The sequence below is a fragment of the Bombina bombina genome, chromosome 1 (assembly GCF_027579735.1).
Source record: "Bombina bombina isolate aBomBom1 chromosome 1, aBomBom1.pri, whole genome shotgun sequence".
Taxonomy (NCBI): Eukaryota; Metazoa; Chordata; class Amphibia; order Anura; family Bombinatoridae; genus Bombina; species Bombina bombina.
The window spans coordinates 498,705,478-498,730,217 of NC_069499.1; the positions used below are offsets into that span (position 1 = coordinate 498,705,478).

The 24,740-nt window shown below is 36.3% G+C and overlaps 1 long non-coding RNA gene across 1 annotated transcript in view; it reads right to left on the reverse strand.

Moving 5' to 3' along the window:
- LOC128638343 (uncharacterized) overlaps positions 1-23,576 on the reverse strand; it is an 83,510-nt gene extending 59,934 nt beyond the window's left edge. Inside the window, exon 1 of the long non-coding RNA XR_008399086.1 lies at positions 23,388-23,576. This is a non-coding gene — a long non-coding RNA (uncharacterized LOC128638343). The remainder of the gene's footprint in view (positions 1-23,387) is intronic.
- Between the last annotated feature and the right edge of the window lie 1,164 nt (positions 23,577-24,740).

The window sequence follows — 24,740 nt, forward strand, 5'->3', positions numbered from 1 at the left end:
TAACCTAGCTTTGGAGAGATACTTTTACTATGTTAACGGGAGGTTAGATTTTTATGCTGAACTGCTATTTCTATGGGAGTCACATTTTTTAGTAGGACAGAACTGAAGATGTATGTATCGACATACTATATCATATATTTCCTCCCTTGCACAGAACTTGACATCTGCTCTCCTTGTAAACACTCTGGAACACCCCGCAGTAATAGTAGCTAAGATCTTATGTTAATGCTGGAAACAGATATTAAAGGTCAATTATAGAAACCCTATTTGTTATGAGAATATAAACCCAGTCTTGTTATGTATCTTGTAAATGTTATAAAATGTTGGATAACATGTATTAATTTTGAAATACCACAAATAAAAGATTGAAAAAAAAAAAAAAAAAGCATTGTCCTCTATCCAGAGCTAGATAAGGTCAATCAGAGGACACTAGTACAACTTGAGACATGCTTTCACCACATATATGACACTAGATGATGAAAATATGGCAACCACTACATATTTGGTACTAAATTTTTTTTTCATGATGTCACTGGGAAATTGCTTATATAGGTGTATCCACTGAATATGTAAAACAGAAATTATAAGATGTTATATTATTTTAGCCAAGGATTCAGGGCTTTATGCTATATCGTAAAAAAAAGAGAGGAGTGGATATTTGCCTAGCCCCTCTTGAAAGAGGTTTGGTCATGCAACCTGATATCAGAGAACAGGTATAACATTTTGACTCTAACAATACCTGTTGTTCATTCTACATGGGAGCCTGTGTACCTAATAACAGTGTGAGTTGCTATCTTATCTTGCTAATCTCCCTGACGCAGACATCTAAGGTAGTGCAGTATTTGGTTCTGTTATTTCTCCTTCTTATTTTAAAAACTGTTTGCTTGTGTATAATTCTATTTGTTATCATTTTTCTATTTATAATGCACTGTGCCCCATTTTTTGCATAATAAATCATTCCTTTATTAAGTTTCTGCCTTTGTCTAATATTTGAACCACGTTACTGAAAGAGACTGGTAGTATTTTTAGATTATTTCTTGCTTAATTGTAGTCTGGGATTTAATTTGTTGCTCTGGGTTTTTCTTAAGATTCCACATACAATAAATCTTAAGTGGTGGCAGCTTAGAGATAGTTTAGGGTGGGTGGCATTAAAGGGGAGTTTGGGCATTATTTCTAGGTTTATAACAGACTAGAGAGTGTTATTAACCCTTGCACCCAATGCACTAAGTCACAGGCAAGCCTAGAGTAACAAGACTGTGACAGATTGGTTAAGGTGACAGAAAATAATGGAGGGTCTCCAATGCTGCAAATAATTATTTATTGTATATTCATAACCAAAACAGAATCAGAAAAGAGCCACAACATTTTGGGGCAGATGCCCCTTAATCATGTGAAAAGATTTCAAACAAATACACCTGTTTAAATAGGCAGTTACCTGGGATTAACCCTTACATTCTACCATATACATCTTATTGAATGCTAACAGTGCCACCTAGTGAAACAACAGGTGTATCTATGTAAAAAACGGCTATGAAGCCTCCTAGGATTTTTTTTTTTTCTTAAAGACATATGCATTACAAAAAAATAATGACATAAATATTTTACAACACACCTCATATGTTACAAGGCAACAAGTACATCAGGACCAGCATAACCACACAGACTGGAGAACCTCCGCTATTTTCTGTCATTTACGTTTTGAGAGCCAGGGTGTAGCTCTTGGTGGGTTTTACTCCTTTGGATTGTGTGCTGGATTCCATTTTTCTTTTAACAGATTGGTTAAGATAAAATGGATCTGTTAACCTTTTCAGTGCCAAACAAGTGACTGGTGCAGGGTTGGTTAACACTGGTCATCACAATCACCATATACACACACAAATATACACACATGCGAACTTGAACATGCACATGCCATGAAAAAAAAAGTTGTGTTACACTCTCACCAAAGAACATTATGGCCAAAGAAGGCCTAAAACCTGGGGGGGTAACAGAATTTTGAGTGCCTAGGGCAGCACAAGACCTAAATACGCTACTAAGTTATGCTCATATAAACACGTTCTGATAAAATGTATTTAAAGAAAAAATAATAAAAGTTATAAGGGCTCAAACACAAAAAAAAAGGGCTGCAATGGGCTTTAACATATATATGCATACATAGACGTCTAAATATGTGTAATGGGTATGTATGCACTTACAGGACAATGGAATTTGTATTGTAAATATATGTTTCTATATATATATCTATATAGTGAGTGCCTAAATATGTTGGGGTTTATATATTCCTATAGATAAACTAACAACATGAAAGCACTCACTGGATTTTATCAAAAGCTTCACACTTTATTATGTAATATTTATATTGTATACAATTTGCACAATAATGTGTGAAGTGTTTGATAAAATCCAGTGAGTTTCTGCACTTTGTTTGTTTGCATTGTTTCTGTTGGCACCCTGGTGGTTGAAGATTTGGAAGCAAGGGTGTGCTCCTGTGGGATTGTTTATTCTTATAGATATAAAGGTATTGCTATCTATTTTACATTATCATTATCAGATATATATAGAAATATATATTAAATCAATAAAAAAAATTATTTGGGAAGAACATAGTAATGTAAAAAATGTGTAACGAGCATTGGGGTTTGTGATTTAGGTCTAACACAGTGTGGGGTTAGTGGACATGAAGAATTGCTAAAGTTAATAAGCATTATTCAAGTATAAAATATTTAAAAAAAAACACTAGAATTATTTTTTTGCACTTGTTGATTCTCGCTTCTATTACGAATGAAATATAAAACGTTTTCTCTCTCATGGTCGCAAAGTCGAAATAACAAATAGACTTTGAGAAGTTGTGAATGCAAAATCACATTAAATATGAATATTGCAAGAATATGATCTTTTATGTTTTCATCTACTTGACTGCAAAGGGCTCCTGCACTTGTATATAACTGTAAATACATATATAAACATATAAATACATAAATACATATGTATTGAAGGCTACATTTACACTGCAATAGATATATAACATTTCTGGTGGGGCTATTATTTCCTCCATTCTGTACTCTTTTTTGACTCTTCCTAAGAAGTTAGTTTGGATCTTTTGTTGTGGATTTGTATGAAAGCCTATACGCATTCTACATCTATGCAATACTTTGGAATTAGTATTTAACCAAATTCTTTAATATAACTTCTTGGTAATATATTGTTGAGGTTAGGGACTTTCTTGAATATTATTTCTGCTTTCAAAGTTGTATCGTTCTTTAATCTATTCCAATTTTTATATATTATCTGCTGTACCTCCTTTCTCTGTAGTTTTTGTACAGTGATTTATCTTTATATTTCAAAAATTCACCCCTATCTTTTAAATGCCGTTATAACATTTACTAGCTCTTCTTCATTATATATTTTTTTCCATAAATCTCTTAATGAGGATTTCTGTTTGAGTAATAAAAACTTAATCTTCTATACAATTTCTTTTTAACCTATACATCTGCCCTTTTGGAATATTTTTCAACCATTTATAGCGATGACAACTATTCATATTCATTTAATTGTTCACATCAATGAGCTTGAAATAGTTTTTAGTCTTTAAAAACACAAATGTTTACATATATTGATATGTTGAGTCATAGGCACAGGGAAACATATTGCATTTATCATTATAGGCACAGGGAAAAATATTACATTTATGATAAGAGAAACACCATATCTTAAAATTGCAAAATATCCTATAAAAGTCTATTCAATGTGTAAAACCGGTTTTCAAAAGACTTCCTCTTCAGCCCCACCATTGTTAAAACATTTGATGTTTTCAGCCTCCAAATTTAATCAGACCACACCACTTGGCCAGGAAGAACCCCTGCTGTCTATGAACACAAAAGAGAAACACAGGTGGAGTCCCATTGTCTAGGAACTTTGGTGGATGGAATTAAAAACAAATGGACCCTCACTCATATGTTAATGGGATACCTGCTGGCTTACTCAGACAATCCTTAACACAGTACCACATTTGCTTGGGAAGGACATGTAAAAATGACCAGTATTGCATTATGTGTGTATAAGGATCATATGTTTTTAAAATAACTACTTCAAAAATCTGATAACTATATGATAAGTTAAATATGAAATTAAGTATATGAAATAACCAGTATGATATGAATATATATATATATATATATATATATCTGTGCATATATATATATATATATATATATATATATATATAAAAACAGTCCAGGAACCCAGCACTCGCACAATATGCCAACTCCCAGGGTGCAAATGCCAACAAATAGTACACAATCCCAAATAAAGAAAGCACTCACTGGCGTTTGTAAACAGGCAAAAGATTTACTTGCGGTTAGTACAATTTAGTACATAAGTTAACGTTTTCGGGCCGTAGCCCGTCCTCAGACTTACAACAACTAAGCAACTTACCACCTCTTATAGTGCCACCAACATACCCCTCAGTGAAGATGCTCTGCCGCATCCGGAAAACCGATCAGCCCCAATACGCCACTGCGCATGCGCGCACAGGACTACTGGTCCCCATCTGGGCCAACGTTAGAAAAATGACAAAATTACCAAAAGTTAAAAACAAATACAAAAGAGCTGCATGGAACGTTAGAGCACATCAACATCAGAAGCATATAGGTTATCAAATTAAATATATAACATACCGGAATAAACACTCCCTCAAACCTGCTCCTGTTTATATGGAATCGGGACTATAGATACAGATAATATTTAATTTGATATGCCTTGTAATGTGCTGCAGTTAGTGCGGTTATATGATATATGTACACTGTTAATACATTTATTATTATTTAGGCATTTATGTATATACCGCTATTTGACTGATAACCTATATGCTTCTGATGTTGATGTGCTCCAATGTTCCATGCAGCTCTTTTGTATATGTTTTTAACTTTTGGTAATTTTGTCATTTTTCTAACGCCAGTGAGTGCTTGCTTTATTTGGGATTGTATATATATATATATATATATATATATATATATATATATATATATATATATATATATATATATATATATCTTGTAAATTTATGTATTATATGTAGATATATACATATACTGATTACCTGACCAAATTATACTCCCAGGTATCACCATGCATTGAGTAGTCATGACAGTTTAAAATATACATATAATGAGAAACTATTGTAAAATACTATATAATTCATTATGCCTAATCTGTAACATACACTTATGTATGAGATGCCCACATATGGAGACTCTATTTATGTATATGCCTTATGTATAAATAAGTATCTATCTAAATCATGAGGATTTAATTTTAAACTGGTACAGTTTAGTTAAACAAAAATATTAAATGTATATATGGAGATGTATATATATATATATATATGCATATATATATATATATATATATATGCATGTATATATATATATATATATATATATATATATATATATATATATATATATATATATATATATATATATATATATATATATATATATATATATTATATATTATATCTCTCTATGTTAAAGCCTATGTATACCTCATTTTAAACAAGGTGACCATATGCACAAATGATAAGCCATAAAGAAATGAATACTTATTTAAGTATATTTGGTAAATTGATGAAGATATATATATATATATATATATATATATATATATATATATATATATATATATATATATATATATATATATATATATATATATATATATATATATATATATATATATATATATATATATATATATATATATATATATATATATATACAAACAGAGAGAGAGAGAGAGAGATAAAAAAAAAATCCTAAGAATCATAAAATATAAGAAAGTTACACAAGTAAGTGAGTAAAAGTACAACCAGCTATACTTAACATTGAGTGAATTATTCCCAAAAGCTAATTAGCATCCCTCCAATCACAGCACTACAGATCCTCACACATCTGTGAATGGCTGTTAGAGATTAGGGCAGAGTTATAGTTCAGGATAAATTGGCTCACTGAGCATTTACAAGGACACTCTGGGTTGCATAAAAGTGAGGGCGAAGTGCTGTCAAATTTTCCCCTGAAATAGAACTTTTGAATCCTGGTTGTACCCATCTCATATTTTTGCCTATTTTACTGTGGATTAAGAGATTTTGTGGGACCGAATGCAGAGGAAACACACAACTTGACAAATAACCCAGGGCTTGGCAGAGCAAACATTTGGGGAAGTATAAAAAGTCTATAATTATATTTAAACAGTTGTCGCATTTAAGGTCCTTATTAAGATTTGTATTAGATGATTATAGGCTCAGTTTTTATATGTACTTACCCCCATAGTCTAATTTATAGTGTCTAGGAATCTAATTCACCTAACAATACAAGAAACCTTGTTATAGATAGTGTGCATTTAACCCAGCATATTGTAATGAAAGCCCCGGGCATTATAATTAAATATTTTTAATTTTAGTGGTATTGTATTCTCTAAGGCTGAGACTTGTTAAGGCATCATAAACGTTTTTTTTTTATTGTTTACTGGTTATAGCCATACCTTGGGAATCTGATTAATTGCTAAGTATCCAGGTATAATTTTAATGGTACTATATTGGCTAAGATTGTATTAAATAACTGTTGTTAGCAACACATATTGCATAATTGGTTCATGCTGATTTGATTTTACCTTGTTTTAGACCTCACTGTTGTATTTATACCCATAGGATCAAAGCAAAGTGTAGTAGCATATTTTACTTCATATTGTATCGGATCGTTTGTTTTGTGTATAATTCAATGGTATTTTGTTTGTTAATATCTTGTTTAATGTATAATAAATCTGTATATATATATATTTCTAAACTGAATCCTTTTTACTCCACAATTATAATTTGCTGTGTTTAAAAAGATTTCACCTGATTAGAACAACTAAAAAAAATAATACAAATATATTGGAGGTTACACGTGGAGGTAATGCTGACAATCAGTGATATTTTTCACAGCAATATTATTTTGTGCAGTAAATTTGTATTTTTAATAACAAAATTATATTATGCAAACAGTGATTTCTTAGAAATTAAACAAGCGATTTTATCTTATTAAGAACCATACTAAGATAACTGTCTTCAACAAAAAGTGACTCTAGCGTTTCTGTACATGATGAAAATGTGCCTTTCCCAAGATCCTTTGTTCATGAAATGGTTCAGGCAGGAACTCTTAAATTCGAAGCCATGAGCCACCTCATGAACAGGCTTGATATTGGGGATGATGTCTACACTTATATTAAGGGGTTTAAAGCTAAGGCCAAAGGTTTAGTTAAAGATATGTGGGTTGAAGATGGTGAATTATACCAAGTTTTACTGAAGCTTAGTAAATGCATGGAATTAAGAGGGTGTAAAGAAATAATTTTCAAAACTTTGCCGATCCTAATGTATTTGAGCTGTGAGATGTCTAGCCAAATGGCAGGGCAAAACATGCAATTTGGACAGCTAAGGGGTGAAAAATATTCATTGCGAGAATTTGAAGAAGCCTTTGTTAATGGAAAGTTAGAGATTCTAGAAGATAATTAAAAGATTTCTGCCTTAAATGAATATAATCAGAAATTAGTGACTAAACTTAAAGCTTTAGAAGAAGATTATGAAAAATGCCAAAATGAAAATAAAACTTTAAAAGCTAGATTTTGTGGGGCTGAAAAAGAATATGAACAGGAAATAAATAAATTAAATTAAAGAGACAAATCATCAAGAATAAGGAGCCTTTGAATAATAACACTAGTGCTGAAATTATTAACTCAATTAAGGACTGGGTCAGAAGTGAGTTTCAAAATATAAGGCAGGAGGATAAACAAAAGTCAAAAAATGATGGCCCTAATTCAGACCCAGAGATACGGTTTCCCCTTAGGCAATTACCTAACCCTGAAGGGCAAGATAATTATTACACCTCAGAGGAAGATGTCAGTTACTATAGCGGGTCAGAAGGGGGGGCTAGCTTCTCAGACAGCCCATATCAAAATGCATGGGTGAAATTTCAGCATAGTAAAGATAGGAAAGACAAAGGGCGCTCTAACCCAAACAATAAGATCCCAAAGAAATCCGGTAATGTACTTAATAAAGTGTATGACACCCCTATGATAATCAAGTTCCTAAGTAAAGCAGTACACCCATTTTCCAAAAGGGAGACCACTTCCATAATTGATCATTTAGAGGCTTATGAAAATGCCTTAGCTGTATTAAATATAAATGATGGGCAATCTAATATTGCATTTCTGCCATGGGTATTTGAGGTTTAGCATCATAAATACTTTGCTTCACTAAAAGATATGAATATCAAATCTTGGAGTGAAATAAAACAACGGTGTAAAAGAGAATTCGGCCCATATCATACCGCAACCGCGGCTAAGGCAGTGATATACAATTTGAAATGTGGCGCCAATCAGAGCCCAATTGAATTCCTTTCTACACTGAAAGGAGCTTACAGTATGGCCAAAAATTATCCCAAAATTGAGAGCTCAGAATTTGTTAACTTATTTTATGAAGCCCTTCCCCCTCATATCAAAGTAAATTTGGCTAGAGACTTTGATGAAAACTGTTCATTAGATTGGCTGATTAGGGAAAGTACAAAATTATATGCCATACAGCAAACCAATGACCATGGGGATAAAAGAGAGAAAAAGCCCAATCCTAGGGGCCAAAACTAGGGTGTCACCTAGCCCCCTCAATTTAGAATCCAAAAAGAAGACTTATGTAGAAGTGGCCAGAGAAAATAGGCCTAGCCCCCAAGGTTTTGAATCTGCCCCTTCCCCATCAAGGGCTGAGGCGCAGAGGGAATATACCCAAGATGGGGGGCATGACCAGATAAACAGGTATCCAAAAAAGAGAAGAATACCCACAAGGTAATAGATATCCCTGTAGAGGAAGATACAATAAGTGGTGCAGATATTCTCAGGATAAACAGTCAGTTAAATAGTGCACCCCAAGAAAGTAACGTGAGACTAGCTGAACCGCAGGAGGAACCACGCCAGGATAGAAACAGCGGCCCTGATTCTGAGGGAACCCAATGGTCCAGGAATCACTACTATGGGTTATCAATTAGGCCCAGGGGTAGAGGTAACTTGAACAATCAAGTAGATCAGCTTAGTACCCAGTTAAATCGGTTGTGTGAACAATTCGCTAATATGAGTCAAGCGTTTATGGCTCAGTCACCGAATAATACAGGGAGTGCAGAATTATTAGGCAAGTTGTATTTTTGAGGATTAATTTTATTATTGAACAACAACCATGTTCTCAATGAACCCAAAAAACTCATTAATATCAAAGCTGAATAGTTTTGGAAGTAGTTTTTAGTTTGTTTTTAGTTATAGCTATTTTAGGGGGATATCTGTGTGTGCAGGTGACTATTACTGTGCATAATTATTAGGCAACTTAACAAAAAACAAATATATACCCATTTCAATTATTTATTTTTACCAGTGAAACCAATATAACATCTCAACATTCACAAATATACATTTCTGACATTCAAAAACAAAACAAAAACAAATCAGTGACCAATATAGCCACCTTTCTTTGCAAGGACACTCAAAAGCCTGCCATCCATGGATTCTGTCAGTGTTTTGATCTGTTCACCATCAACATTGCGTGCAGCAGCAACCACAGCCTCCCAGACACTGTTCAGAGAGGTGTACTGTTTTCCCTCCTTGTAAATCTCACATTTGATGATGGACCACAGGTTCTCAATGGGGTTCAGATCAGGTGAACAAGGAGGCCATGTCATTAGATTTTCTTCTTTTATACCCTTTCTTGCCAGCCACGCTGTGGAGTACTTGGACGCGTGTGATGGAGCATTGTCCTGCATGAAAATCATGTTTTTCTTGAAGGATGCAGACTTCTTCCTGTACCACTGCTTGAAGAAGGTGACTTCCAGAAACTGGCAGTAGGACTGGGAGTTGAGCTTGACTCCATCCTCAACCCGAAAAGGCCCCACAAGCTCATCTTTGATGATACCAGCCCAAACCAGTACTCCACCTCCACCTTGCTGGCGTCTGAGTCGGACTGGAGCTCTCTGCCCTTTACCAATCCAGCCACGGGCCCATCCATCTGGCCCATCAAGACTCACTCTCATTTCATCAGTCCATAAAACCTTAGAAAAATCAGTCTTCAGATATTTCTTGGCCCGGTCTTGATGTTTCAGCTTGTGTGTCTTGTTCAGTGGTGGTCGTCTTTCAGCTTTTCTTACCTTGGCCATGTCTCTGAGTATTGCACACCTTGTGCTTTTGGGCACTCCAGTGATGTTGCAGCTCTGAAATATGGCCAAACTGGTGGCAAAAGGCATCTTGGCAGCTGCACGCTTGACTTTTCTCAGTTCATGGGCAGTTATTTTGCGCCTTGGTTTTTCCACACGCTTCTTGCGACCCTGTTGACTATTTTGAATGAAACGCTTGATTGTTCGATGATCACGCTTCAGAAGCTTTGCAATTTTAAGAGTGCTGCATCCCTCTGCAAGATATCTCACTATTTTTGACTTTTCTGAGCCTGTCAAGTCCTTCTTTTGACCCATTTTGCCAAAGGAAAGGAAGTTGCCTAATAATTATGCATACCTGATATAGGGTGTTGATGTCATTAGACCACACCCCTTCTCATTACAGAGATGCACATCACCTAATATGCTTAATTGGTAGTAGGCTTTCGAGCCTATACAGCTTGGAGTAAGACAACATGCATAAAGAGGATGATGTGGTCAAAATACTCATTTGCCTAATAATTCTGCACTCCCTGTACTTTTTTAGGGGCACAGTCAATGGTCAACAGTGGGCCACAGGCACAGTCATAAATATTCAGATATTATCTGAGGGGAGAGAAATACCAAATGAGATAATGAATGTTAAAAATGATACTAAGCAAATTCTCTACCTACAGCCCAGCAACGAAAGGGCTGAATGTCATGACAGGTGTCCCCAGTCTGGAAGTATTAATGACTAGTCTATTTTTCAGTAGTCCCTAAGCATTAATCCCACAGATGAACAGATTAATCCCTACAGGAGGAAGCATCCCCTAACTGCAGTGCAGTATTCAGGAAATCTGTTATCCCTATTACAGAGGAGGTGGTCGATAAGGATTGTGCCACTTCAGGTAATGTAATGAAACCAAGTAAACCGTGATGAAGTCCACCAATGTTTAAACATGATAACTTTATGTGTGAAATGGTAGAAACTGCCAGGAGTTATTATGTATCAACTGAGATCCTTGATTCTGCTACTAACCCTATCATCAGATTAATTGATACTGGATCTCAGGCAACTATTCTATCCCACAGGTATTATACACCGCTAGATGAGCTAACGCCCCACAAACCTAAGCTAAGGGAATTTGATGGTTCACTAATAGGTGTTGGGGGTAATGCCCTCAAAGTTTGGGGTATGGCATGGTTAAAGCTAAAGCTAGGGAGCAGGGTCATAAGACATCCTGTCATTATAGTGGATCTGTCAACTGATCGTTTAATAATTGGTATTGATCTCCTGAAGCGATTCAGCACCATAATTGATTGCATAAATAATGTAATTTGGTCACAAGTAAAAAGACCTATTAATTATGAGCGGTCCAGCATGTCTCACACCAGACATAACTGTCACGTGGTGGAAGAAAAGCCAGATGCTGTGGAGATTAATATCAGGAATAACTCCGTACCTGAAGTAACTATCCTGCAGATAGATGATCAGACTCCTTTAAGTGGCTCGGATGGTAATACTTTAAAAATTCCTCCTGGAAAGATAGCCAATATTTCTTTAGATGGTGATGTATTAACAATATCTATCCACTAGGGGAACCCTAACTCCCCTAAAGGGGGAGAACATTTGCAATTGCTTGCAGAAATTGCGAAAGTTAAAGAGGATCTATTTAACCCTATGCAAGTGCATGACCTTGGGAAAACCAAGTATGCCAAATTGAGCTTAAAAAAGGAAGCTAGCTATGTAAGCGAAGGCTTGTTAGCGCAGATAGCTGAACCTCAGGTGATTAAATATATTTCTCCCCAAGACCACTGTGTCCATGGCCTGGATGACCGGTCTGAAAGCTATAGCACAGCTAAATGTTTATTATCTATCTCTATAGGTAATAAATCAGCAAAACATCTGTTTTTAGTTTGAAATACTCCCCATAATAAAATATACATTGGCAGTGATCTCTTACATAGATATGCCATACAAATAGATTTGATTAACTCTTGCCTCTGGAGCAGGTTAAAGGGGGACCCTGAAGTATTTCAGGATGAAAATGCTGCCCTGAAATCAAACCAGCAATTGCCATGTGCTGTGAATATGCAGGTGTCTAACGATGTTGTAATCCCTGCTGTGACTGATAAATTCCTCTTACCATTACAGGTAAAAAGGGGTTAGAAATTAAAAACTTCTGAAACGCTAATATGCATCTTCCATAGAGTGCAAAATATGGGTATAAAAATGACCCATACTCCCATGGTAAATATTGGAAATATTCCAATGCATGTTATTGTGCATAACATGACCCCACAGGATATCACCTTATCCAAGGGAACTACCATAGGATATGCACTGGAATCCAGTTATTACACTTTTGGATTGCAGAATAATATAATTGGGCTAATACCTGAAGGATACTTAACTGAAGAACAGTTAATAGAACAATCCTTTGCATCTATGCCATAGGGATTGTTTACAATTCAGTCTATTTATCCCTTCAGCTCAGAGGAAGACATCTGTAAAATTGAAGATGCCTCCCTAGTATTTGATCAGCCAATCAAAGAGCAAGAATACCCCAATACTCAGAATCATGGGGGCAAGGTAAATTATAATCGAGGGGATCTCACATCTAGGCTTGTAGAAGCGCTACGGAATTTGGCGGCGCTATACAAATAAATGATAATAATAATAATAATAATAGGACAGCCTGAAATCTTTCCAGGATTTCAGCAAATAGTCAAAGAGCAAATCTCCTTAGCTAATGGCTGTTTCAATGATGGAGAATGCCAACAGCTACGAGAACTCCTGATTGAATTACCAGGACATTTTGCTAGGGATTCTTACGACTGTGGGACTACAGACCTGCACATTGCAAGAATCCAAACTAATCCCAATGCACCACCTGTATTTGTTAAACAATACAGACTCCCTTTAGCCTTCTATGATGCTCTTGCAGAAATCTTAAGGAACTTAGAAGAAAGGGGTATCATCAGACAGGTGCAAAGCTCTTATAATAATCCTATTCTAGGTATCCTTAAACCCAATGGACAATGGTGTTTGTGTGCTGACTTAAGACAGCTGAACAAATGAGTATATATGTCTGGCTGGCCCATACCATACATTGACCAGTGCCTAGCGTATATGCAGGGATCTAAAATATTCACTGCCATCAATTGCGTATAGGGATACTGGACCATAAAGGAACATGAGGAAGACCAGTATAAGCTTGCATTCTCCTTCCAAAAGGTCCAGTATGCATTCAAAAGGCTTCCATTTGGATACATACATTCAGGGAATTAATTTGCTGTATTCATGCATAAGGCTATGCCTGATGCACTGGAAAGGGGGACTTTATCTTATGTTGATGATGTGTTAATCAAAAGCACAGACTTTGAAAGACACATCACAGAGCTTAAACATGTTCTCAGCCAACTTAAAAGGGCAGGCACCAAGCTATCCCTACAAAAAGCCCAATGGTGCCGTAACCATGTGAATTACTTGGGACATGAAGTTACTTCTTTAGGGTTAAATCCTCAGAAGAATAAGGTGGAATCTATAACAAATTCTAAAAACCCAACTAACTTAAAGGAATTAAGATCATTCCTGGGTATGACAAATTATTCTCGCAAATTTATTGATAATTATTCCGAATTATTTAAACCACTGCTACATCTTCAAAAGAAAGATATGAAATGGCACTGGAGTGAGACTCAAAAAACAGCCATAAGAGAGCTGAAGAGAAAACTCACTCAAGCACCTTGCTTAGTTTACCCTGAAGGCGGTAAACCTTTCTACTTAGAAACAGGTTATACAGATATAAGCATGAGTGCTGTCTTATACCAAAAGCATGATAATTTAGAGTATGGGCTCTGCAAAATTTCCACAGCTATATACAGGGCGAGAATATTATCGTAGAAACGGCCCACCAGCCTTTGCTATATCTGCAAAGTGAGAGAATAAGAGATGGGAACCTGTCCAATAGCCGCATAACAGCTTGGACTCGCTGGCCTTTAGACATTTGCTATAAACAAAACAAAAGGAATCCAGTCACACAAGGGCTTGCTGAGCTCCATGACTGTACTGTTAAGGATCATGGGGAAGAGTTATTAGAAGACGATTTCCTGGAGGAACAATTGCTTTCCCCATATAAAATGTATAATGAGGACCTGTGTCAAACATTAACTTGGGTATATGTTTTTTTTTTTGCATTACATCTCATAGGGTGACTAAAAAAATGGTCATAACATACAATAAAACAAGGACATGATCAAGCAATATGTTGCAGCACCTTACCTATGACTCGAATATGCAAACTTATCAAAAATCAGTCACCTCCTTATTACACTGTTGTCATTTTTTAGAATTGCACCACAACACCCAACACAAACACAACCCAATACAAGACCGACCAAAAACAAAACAAAACTTGAAGAAGAAAAAAAAAAGTTCACCCCTCTCCTCTCTCTATCCCTCCTCGACATACTCACTACAAACGCCAATGCTGAATTCCTAAAAGGGTACATTAACTGTTCCTGCAGTATACTTGGAAGACCTTGTATAAGCTTCCCCCACTTATTCAGATAGTTTGTCATTCTTGTCTCTTCATGGGCTTGTATGCTAGACTGTTCAATAATTGCTTGTTTTATTAAAACATTCTTCCATTCTCCAAAATTAAAGGCTAGATTTAGAGTTTGGCGGCCAAAGGGGTGCGTTAGCTACGCGTGCTTTTTTTCTCCCGCACCTTTTAAATACCGCTGGTATTTAGAGTTCACAGAATGGCTGGGTTTTCAGTGCGTTAGGCTCCAAAAAGGGAGCGTAGAGCATAATTTAACGCCACTGCAACTCTAGATACCAGCGGTGCTTACGGACGCGGCCAGCTTAAAAAACGTGCTCGTGCACGATATCCCCATAGAAAACAATGGGGCATTTTGAGCTGAAAAAAACCTAACACCTGCAAAAAAGCAGCGTTCAGCTCTTAAAGCAGCCCCATTGTTTTCTATGGGGAAACACTTCCTACGTCTGCACCTAACACTCTAACATGTACCCCGAGTCTAAACACCCCTAACCTTACACTTATTAACCCCTAATCTGCCGCCCCCGCTATCGCTGACACCTGCATATTATTATTAACCCCTAATCTGCCGTTCCCTACACCACCGCAACATACATTATAGTTATGTACCCCTAATCTGCTGCCCCTAACACCGCCGACTGCTATATTATATTTATTAACCCCTAATCTGCCCCCCACAATGTCTCCGCCAGCTACCTACAATAATTAACCCCTAATCTGCCGATCGGAGCTCACCGCTACTATAATAAATGTATTAACCCCTAAAGCTAAATCTAACCCTAACACTAACACCCTCCTAAGTTCAATATAATTTTTATCTAACAAAATAAATTAACTCTTATTAAATAAATTATTCCTATTTAAATCTAAATACTTACCTGTAAAATAAACCCTAATATAGCTACAATATAAATTATAATTATATTGTAGCTATTTGAGGATTAATATTTATTTTACAGGCAACTTTGTATTTATTTTAACCAGGTACAATAGCTATTAAATAGTTAATAAGTATTTAATAACTACCTAGTTAAAATAATTACAAAATTACCTGTAAAATAAATCCTAACCTAAGTTACAATTAAACCTTACACTACACTATCAATAAATAAATTAAATAAATTACCTACAATTATCTACAATTAAACCTAACACTACACTATCAATAAATTAATTAAATAAACTACCTACAATTAAACCTAACACTACACTATCAATAAATAAATTAAATACAATTCCTACAAATAAATACAATTAAATAAACTAACTAAAGTACAAAAAATAAAAAAGAACTAAGTTACAAAAAATAAAAAAATATTTACAAACATTAGAAAAAAATTACAACAATTTTAAATTAATTACACCTACTCTAAGCCCCCTAATAAAATAACAAAGACCCCCAAAATAAAAAAATGCCCTACCCTATTCTAAATTACAAAAGTTCAAAGCTCTTTTACCTTACCAGCCCTTAAAACGGCCCTTTGCGGGGCATGCCCCAAAGAATTCAGCTCTTTTGCCTGTAAAAAAAAACCATACAATACCCCCCCCCCAACATTACAACCCACCACCCACATACCCCTAATCTAACCCAAACCCCCCTTAAATAAACCTTACACTAAGACCCTGAAGATCTTCCTACCTTGACTTCACCATGCCAGGTATCACCGATCGTTCCAGGCTCCGAAATCTTCATCCAAGCCCAAGCGGGGGCTAGACATCCATCTTCCGGCTGAAGTCTTCTATCAAGCGACGGCTGAAGAAGTCCAGAAGAGGCTTCAAAGTCTTCATCCTATCCGGGAAGAAGAGTAGATCCGGACCGGCAACCATCTTCTTCCAAGCGGCATCTTCTATCTTCATCCGATGAGGACCGGCTCCATCTTGAAGACCTCCACCGCGGACCCATCTTCTTCTTCCAACGACTTCCCGACGAATGACGGTTCCTTTAAGGGACGTCATCCAAGATGGCGTCCCTCGAATTCCGATTGGCTGATAGGATTCTATCAGCCAATCGGAATTAAGGTAGGAAAATTCTGATTGGCTGATGGAATCAGCCAATCAGAATCAAGTTCAATCCGATTGGCTGATTCAATCAGCCAATCAGATTGAGCTTGCATTCTATTGGCTGTTCCGATCAGTGGTTAATACTTGATTAGTGGTTAATACTTGAAGTTAGCTGTCAGCGATGTTAGGGAGGACAGATTAGGGGTTAATACTATTTATTATTGGGTTATTGAGGCGGGAGTGAGGCGGATTAGGGGTTAATACATTTATTATACTAGCGGTGAGCTCCGGTCGGCAGATTAGGGGTTAATTATTGTAGGTAGCTGGCGGCGATGTTGTGGGGGGAAGATTAGGGGTTAATAAATATAATATAGGGGTCGGCGGTGTTAGGGGCAGCAGATTAGGGGTACATAGGGATAACGTAGTTGGCGGCGGTGTACGGAGCGGCAGATTAGGGGTTAAAAAATTTAAATATAGTGGCGGCTATGTGGGGGGACCTCGGTTTAGGGGTACATAGGTAGTTTATGGGTGTTAGTGTACTTTAGAGCACAGTAGTTAAGAGCCGGCGTTAGCCCAGAAAGCTCTTAACTACTGACTTTTTTCTGCGGCTGGAGTTTTGCGCTCACTTCAGCCACGCTCACTTCAGCCACGACTCTAAATACCAGCGTTAGAAAGATCCCATTGAAAAGATAGGATACGCAATTGACGTAAGGGGATCTGCGGTATGGAAAAGTCGCGGCTGGAAAGTGAGCGTTAAACCCTTAAATGACTGACTCCAAATACCAGAGGGCGGTAAAAACCAGCGTTAGGAGCCTCTAACGCTAGTTTTGACGGCTACCGCCCAACTCTAAATCTAGGCCTAAGTTTTTTACTATTCTTCCAATTTTTTAAAATTTTACTCCTGGCCACTAGTATTGTTGACCAATTTCCAATCCCTCCCCCGCCTGTTTTTAGAAAGGAATATTACTTGTTCTGGCTCTATTTTACCATGTCTCTTTACAGTTCTATATAGCCAGTACTCAATTTTTGCCCCACATTGTTTGATTATAGGACATTCCCAGATAATATGTAATAAATAAGCTGCATATTTACTACACTCTGGGCATTTATTAAATTGTCTGTTACCCCATTCTGCGCCTTTCTTAGGGGAGTAGTAAGCTTTATACAGGAGTTTCAGATGTGCCTCTCTCCAGGTTTCAGAGACCTACATGTGAGTCTTTTATCCTTTCCATGGTCGTTTCTAATTCTGAAAAGAGGGATCTCCATTTAATACTTAAACTTTCCAAATTATTTTGGCCATTATGTACCATAACTAATTTATACCATGGCAAAATGGAATATATTCCCTGTGACCATTTTAGCCAAGGTTCCAACCTCTCGCAACCCCAGTCCCAGCCATGTACCCTAACGAGTTCATTCACGTAGTGCCTTACTTGAAGATAAGCATAGAAATCTTTATTGAGTAAGAAAAAAAATCATTTTTTCAAAGTTTTGAATGTCTTAACAGATTCCCTTTCAATATCTAGGATTTGACTTACAGATCTCAACCTCTTTCTATCCCATGTATGAAAAAGAAAATAATTAATACCCTCTGGGAATGCTAAATTATTCTGTATTGTCAAATATTTAGACATACCACTGTCTACCCCTAAGGTTTTGCAAAATTTCTGCCAAGCAATTATTGGGCTAGCCATTGTTCTTGTATTTTTAATGTTTACCGTTGTATGTATAATATTCACCATATTATAGGGGGAAAATAAGTTTGTTTTCTATTTCTGGGGCCATGAAGTACGTAACATCTGATATCCATTCCACCACTATTCTGCTGAAGATTACCCAATTATAATATTCCAAATTTGGAAATCCAAGTCCCCCATTTTCTCTTTGTAAACACAATTTCTGCAGAGATATTCTAGGTTTTTTATTATTCCATATGAATTGTCTAATAATCATTGATAGTGCTCTTATGTCTTTCTTTAATACAAGAACAGGAATATTTTACATTAAATATAGGATCTTTGGAAAGATTATCATTTTAAAAAGGTTAACTCTACACATCATTGATATCGGTAGTTTGGTCAATGCTTTAAGATCTTCTCTGATTTTCTTAAATAGTGGTACATAATTTAAACTATACCAAGCATCATCTTGGGTTGTGATCATGATTCCCAAATATCTTATACCTTCTTGAGCAATTTTGAAATAGTTTCCTATTCTTAAGGCTTTACAATCCCCAATTAACATCAACTCAGATTTGGCTACATTAATCTTGTAGCCCGAGAAGGTACTAAATACAGAGATTACCTTGGGTAATGTTGATGGTTGTTCTTACCATGCCACTATTGAAAATGAGTGCAGATTAGTCGCTGGCATTGGTATAACTTGGGCAAATGGATTCCCAAATATTTCTGTAGGGTTCAACATTGGACCAAGATCCAGTCAAGTAGCAGAACTAACTGCTGTTCTAAAAACCATTGAAATGGCTATTGAACAAGGTATTCATGAATTTGTGATTATTACTGACTCAAATTATGTGCGGGACAGTTTTATTGAATACCTGCCAGCTTGGAAAAGAAATGGCATACAGAAAACTAAAAACAAACCAGTCAAACATGTCAAGTTGTTCTGTGAAATTGATAAGCTAGTGGTGTCAAATGGTTTAACCATACACTGGAAAAAGACCAAGGGCCATTCCAGGATTCTAGGTCCTGATAATGAAGGCAATGATCTTGCAGATTCATTAGCCATACAAGGAGCCAATAACTGGAGAGCAGCTTATTATTGACCACTTAATTGGTGCAATTCAGATAGAGGTCATTACCATAAATCAGGCTAAACAACAGGATGAGCCTAACCTTGTACAATGAAGTCAGGATTCTCTTAGTGATGATCTGATCACTAGTCAAAGAGAAGACCCCATTATAGGTATTTTCTATAAACATATAGAAGACAATGAAAACATCCCCATCTCAAAAGACAATTGTATTGGTAAGGAAGATCTTAGAATCTTAATGAAATCCAAATCACACTTCATGTTACAGGGTGGTCTGTTAATAAGAACCTCCAAAACTGGCATCCAGTTCAGACCCAGTTCAGGGGTCTCATGCTTCAACATGTCCATGATTGTGCGATTATGCCTTTTGGCTGCATATGTTGAAGGATGTTCAAACCTACTGTCAAGGTTGTTTAATCTGTCCACAGTTCCAACCCACTGCACCAATGCATAGAGCGCTATTTCAGAAAAGGGGGTTGGTAATGCCATGGTCAGATATACAAATTGATTTTATTGGTCCAGTAATTAGGTCATCAAGAGGCAACAGATACATGTTGACAGTAACATGCCTATTTACTAAATGGGTAGAGGGCATCAGTGCACCTAACAATAGTGCTGAAACATGCGCAGCATTGCTCATCAACCACATGTTTTCAAGATTTGGTTTACCTCAGCAAATCGAATCTGATCAGGGGGATCCACTTCACTAGCAAAGTGATGATCAAAATGTGGAAAATACTAGGGTTTAAAAGAAAGCTCCACATTGCATATAGAGCTGCCTCTAGTGGTGTTGTAGATCGTTACAACCAGTCCATTGTGAAAATCTTCAAAAAGCTTGTGAGTGAAACAGGTAAGGACTGGGATGTAAAATTACCTTTAGTCCTAATGGCATTGAGAGCAATCCCAAGTAGTGCTACTAAGATGTCACCTCTTGAACTGATGACTGGTAGAAGACTGGTTCTACCTCAGCATTTACTTTATCGCACCTCAGACCAGAATTTAATAAATGCTGCCACTACACATCAGTGTGTAGAGAACCTGAGGAAGCATCTGCAATATGCTTTTGCATTTGTTCAGAGAAATATAGAGATGGCCGCAACTGCTGTTAAAACTTATTATGATCTTAAAACTTTCAAAAAGGAAAATTAAATTAATGATAAAGTTTATCTTTATAACTTTGGAAGAGATCAGGTTAAGGAGAAGAAATTTCTTCCATCATGGAAGGGTCCTTTTGTCCTTACGGACAAAATATCTCCAGGGGCCTATAAAATTAGGATCCCCAAAAATGAAAGTTTTACAGATAAATGGGTCCATATTAATCAGTTGCGAGCGAGCGTGCCATACTAGGTCCCAATTACAAATTATAGAAGAAGGATTAAATGATATGCCTGTACCACAGTAGTAAAGTGTAGATGACCCGGTAGAAATAAAGTAGCTCAGTGGGTCAAGAAGTTGAATTCCTGATGATATGTTTGAAGGGTGAATTCCAGATTCTCATCTCAGTTGTCTCTTCCTTGTAAATACACAATCTAATCCAGACCTCCATCAGAGGAGGAACAGACATTGTGAGCCCAGATTGAACGACTACCTCATGAGCAAAGGGGAGGACTACCCTTCAATCCAGAGAGCTACGGGAAGACAGCCAGATGACAGCAGGATCCCATTAGATGACAACAGGAACCCACCAGATGGCAGCAGGAACCCAGCAGATGGCAGCAGAAACCAGCCAGATGACAGCAGGATCCCATTAGATGACAACAGGAACCCACCAGATGACAACAGTGATCCCACCAGAGATGACCAGAAGAACACCAGATGACAGCGGAGGTCCTGCCAATGAATGAACTCCAGGAGGAAGGGGATACCACCCCTTAAAGAGTCCACAGGACTGAAGATTGACAAATGCCACAATATTTTTAGGCATGCTTCCAAAGCAGGATCCCATTAGATGACAACACTAACCCACCAGATGGCAGCAGGAACCCAGCAGATGGCAGCAGAAACCAGCCAGATGACAGCAGGAACCAACCAGATGACAACAGTGATCCCACCAGAGATGACCAGAAGAACACCAGATGACAGCGGAGGCCTGTCAATGACTGAACTCCAGGAGGAAGGGGATACCACCCCTTAAAGAGTCCACAGGACTGAAGATTGACAAATGAAGGAATGAAGATTGACAAATGCCACAATATTTTTAGGCATGCTTCCAAAGGACACAATAATTAAGGGAGGGCTTTGTAGTTGCATGAAAATCTACCAAACTCAAAGGGGGTTACTATAGGATTACACTTCCTGCACCAAATGCACAATGAAGTGCCGCCATCAAGCCTAGAAATCTGTTGAGATAAAGACTCAATACAAGAGTTTTTGAAATTGTTGTTCTATCCAGATTCAATAACAGATTGACCACACACGATCCTTCATCACGTACTTCTACATATTGCTGCCAGCTCCACTATGAAATTTCCAAACCTGTCTAGTATTTTCAGCCAGAGATTCCTCTCCCCTGATGCTGCAGGGTGGACATGAAATGGAGAGGGGTTGCTGACTGAAGATACCAGACGACGAGTATGCCAAGCCTGCATGTTTGTTTTCTAGGATCTAAAGCAAGAACATAAGATCATCTGTTGCAGCAACAAATATATTTTCCCTGCACATACTATAAAAGGATTCAAGCCAATCCCTCCATATGCATCCTACATATAGAGAAATTGGAAAGGGGGAAATGTTGAGTCATAGGCACAGGGAAATATATTACATTTGTTATCATTATAGGCACAGGGAAAAATATTACATTTATGATAAGAGAAACACCATATCTTAAAATTGCAAAATATCCTATAAAAGTCTATTCAATGTGTAAAACCGGTTTTCAAAAGACTTCCTCTTCAGCCCCATCATTGTTAAAACATTTGATGTTTTCAGTCTCCAAATGTAATCAGGCCACACCACTTGGCCAGGAAGAACCCCTGCTGTCTGTGAACACAAAAGAGAAACACAGGTGGAGTCCCATTGTCTAGGCACTTTGGTGGATGGAATTAAAATCAAATGGACCCTCACTCATATGTTAATGGGATACCTGCTGGCTGACTCAAACACTCCTTAACACAAAGTACTACATTTGCTTGGGAAGGACATGTAAAAATGATCAGTGTTGCATTATGTGTGTATAAAGGATCATATGTTTTTAAAATAACTACTTCGAAAATCTGATAACTACTGTATATGTATAGATAAGTTAAATATGGAATTAAGTATATGAAATAACCAGTATGATATGAATATATATATGTCTGTGTGTATGTATATATATATATATATATATATATATATATATATATATATATATATATATATATATATATATATATATATATATATATATATATATATATATATATATATATATATATATATATATATATATATATATGTGTGTGTGTGTGACTTGTACATTTATGTATTGTATGTAGATATATATATACTGATTACCTGACCAAATTATACTCCCAGTTATCACCATGCATTGAGGAGTCATGACAATTTAAAATATACATATAATGAGAAACTATTGTAAAATACTATATCATTCATTATGCCTCATCTGTAACATACACTTATGTATGAGATGCCCACATAGGGAGACTATTTATGTATATGCCTTATGTATAAATAAATATCTATCTAAATCATGAGGATTTAATTTTAAACTGGTACAGTCTAGTTAAACGAAAATATTAAATGAATGGAGATTGATATATATATATATATATATATATATATATATATATATATATATATATATAAACAAAAACCTATACTAGAGCGCCACAAAGCACAGCTTACCTAATGTGTCTCTCTATTCTCTGAAGTCTGACGATCCTCGGCGTGTTCCGTTGTGACCTCTGACCGGCACAATGGAGAGTGGGTGGGTGCAGGAAGGTTTAGAACTGCCGCTGCTCCTTAATCCGAGTGTCTGCAAACACTCATATAACACATGAAAGGACAAAATGGAAAGGTATAGCGCAAACAGTCCAAAAGACACCTGCTCTGTTAAAATACAAAAAGTTTAATAAATCCAAGTAAAAGTTACATTGTAGCACCAAAAAGCAATAGAGTTAAAAATGAACTCAGTGTGTACAGAGACACCAGTTTGCAAACATGTTTCGTGCCTCAGCATATGCAGTGATCAAGTCTAGTTCATAGATTAGATAATGAATATGTATATATATATATATATATATATATATATATATATATATAAAAGAAATAAATACAAATATAAGCAACTTACACAAGTTCATTTTCATGACACAACTCGCCATTGCCATCTTGTGGCCAGTAACTAAAAGTACAACCAGCTATACTTAACATTGAGTGAATTATTCCCAAAAGCTAATTAGCATCCCTCCAAATACAGCACTACAGATCCTCACACATCTTTGAATGGCTGTTAGAGATTAGGGTAGAGTTATAGTTCAGGATAAATTGGGTCTCTGAGCATTCACAGGGGCACTCTGGGTTGCATAAAAGTGAGGGCGAAGTGCTGTCCAATTTCCCCTGAAATAGAACTTTTGAATCCTGGTTGTGCCCATCTCATATTTTTTATATCCTTGGAAACTTTTTGCCTATTTTTCCTGTGGATTAAGAGATTTTGTGGGACCGAATGCAGAGGAAACACAGAGCTTGACTATTTATAACCCAGGGTTTGGAGGAGCAAACATTTGGGGTAGTATAAAAAGTCTATAATTATATTTAAACAGTTGTCGCATTTAAGGTCCTTATTAAGATTTGTATTAGATGATTATAGGCCCGATTTTTATATGTACTTACCCCCATAGTCTAATTTATATTTTCTAGGAATTTAATTCACCTAACAATACAAGAAACCTTGTTAAAGATAGTATGCATTTAATCCAGCATATTGTAAGGAAAGCCCCGGGCATTATAATTAAATATTTTTAATTTTAGTGGTATTGTATTCTCTAAGGCTGAGACTTGTTGAGGCATCATAAAAGTTTTTTTTTTTAATTGTTTACTGGTTATAGCCATACCTTCGGAATCTGATTAATTGCTATACATTGCTAAGTATCCGGGCATAAGTTTAATGGTAATATATTGGCTAAGATTGTATTAAATAACTGTTGTTAGTAACACATATTGCATAAATGGTTCATGCTGATTTAATTTTACCTTGTT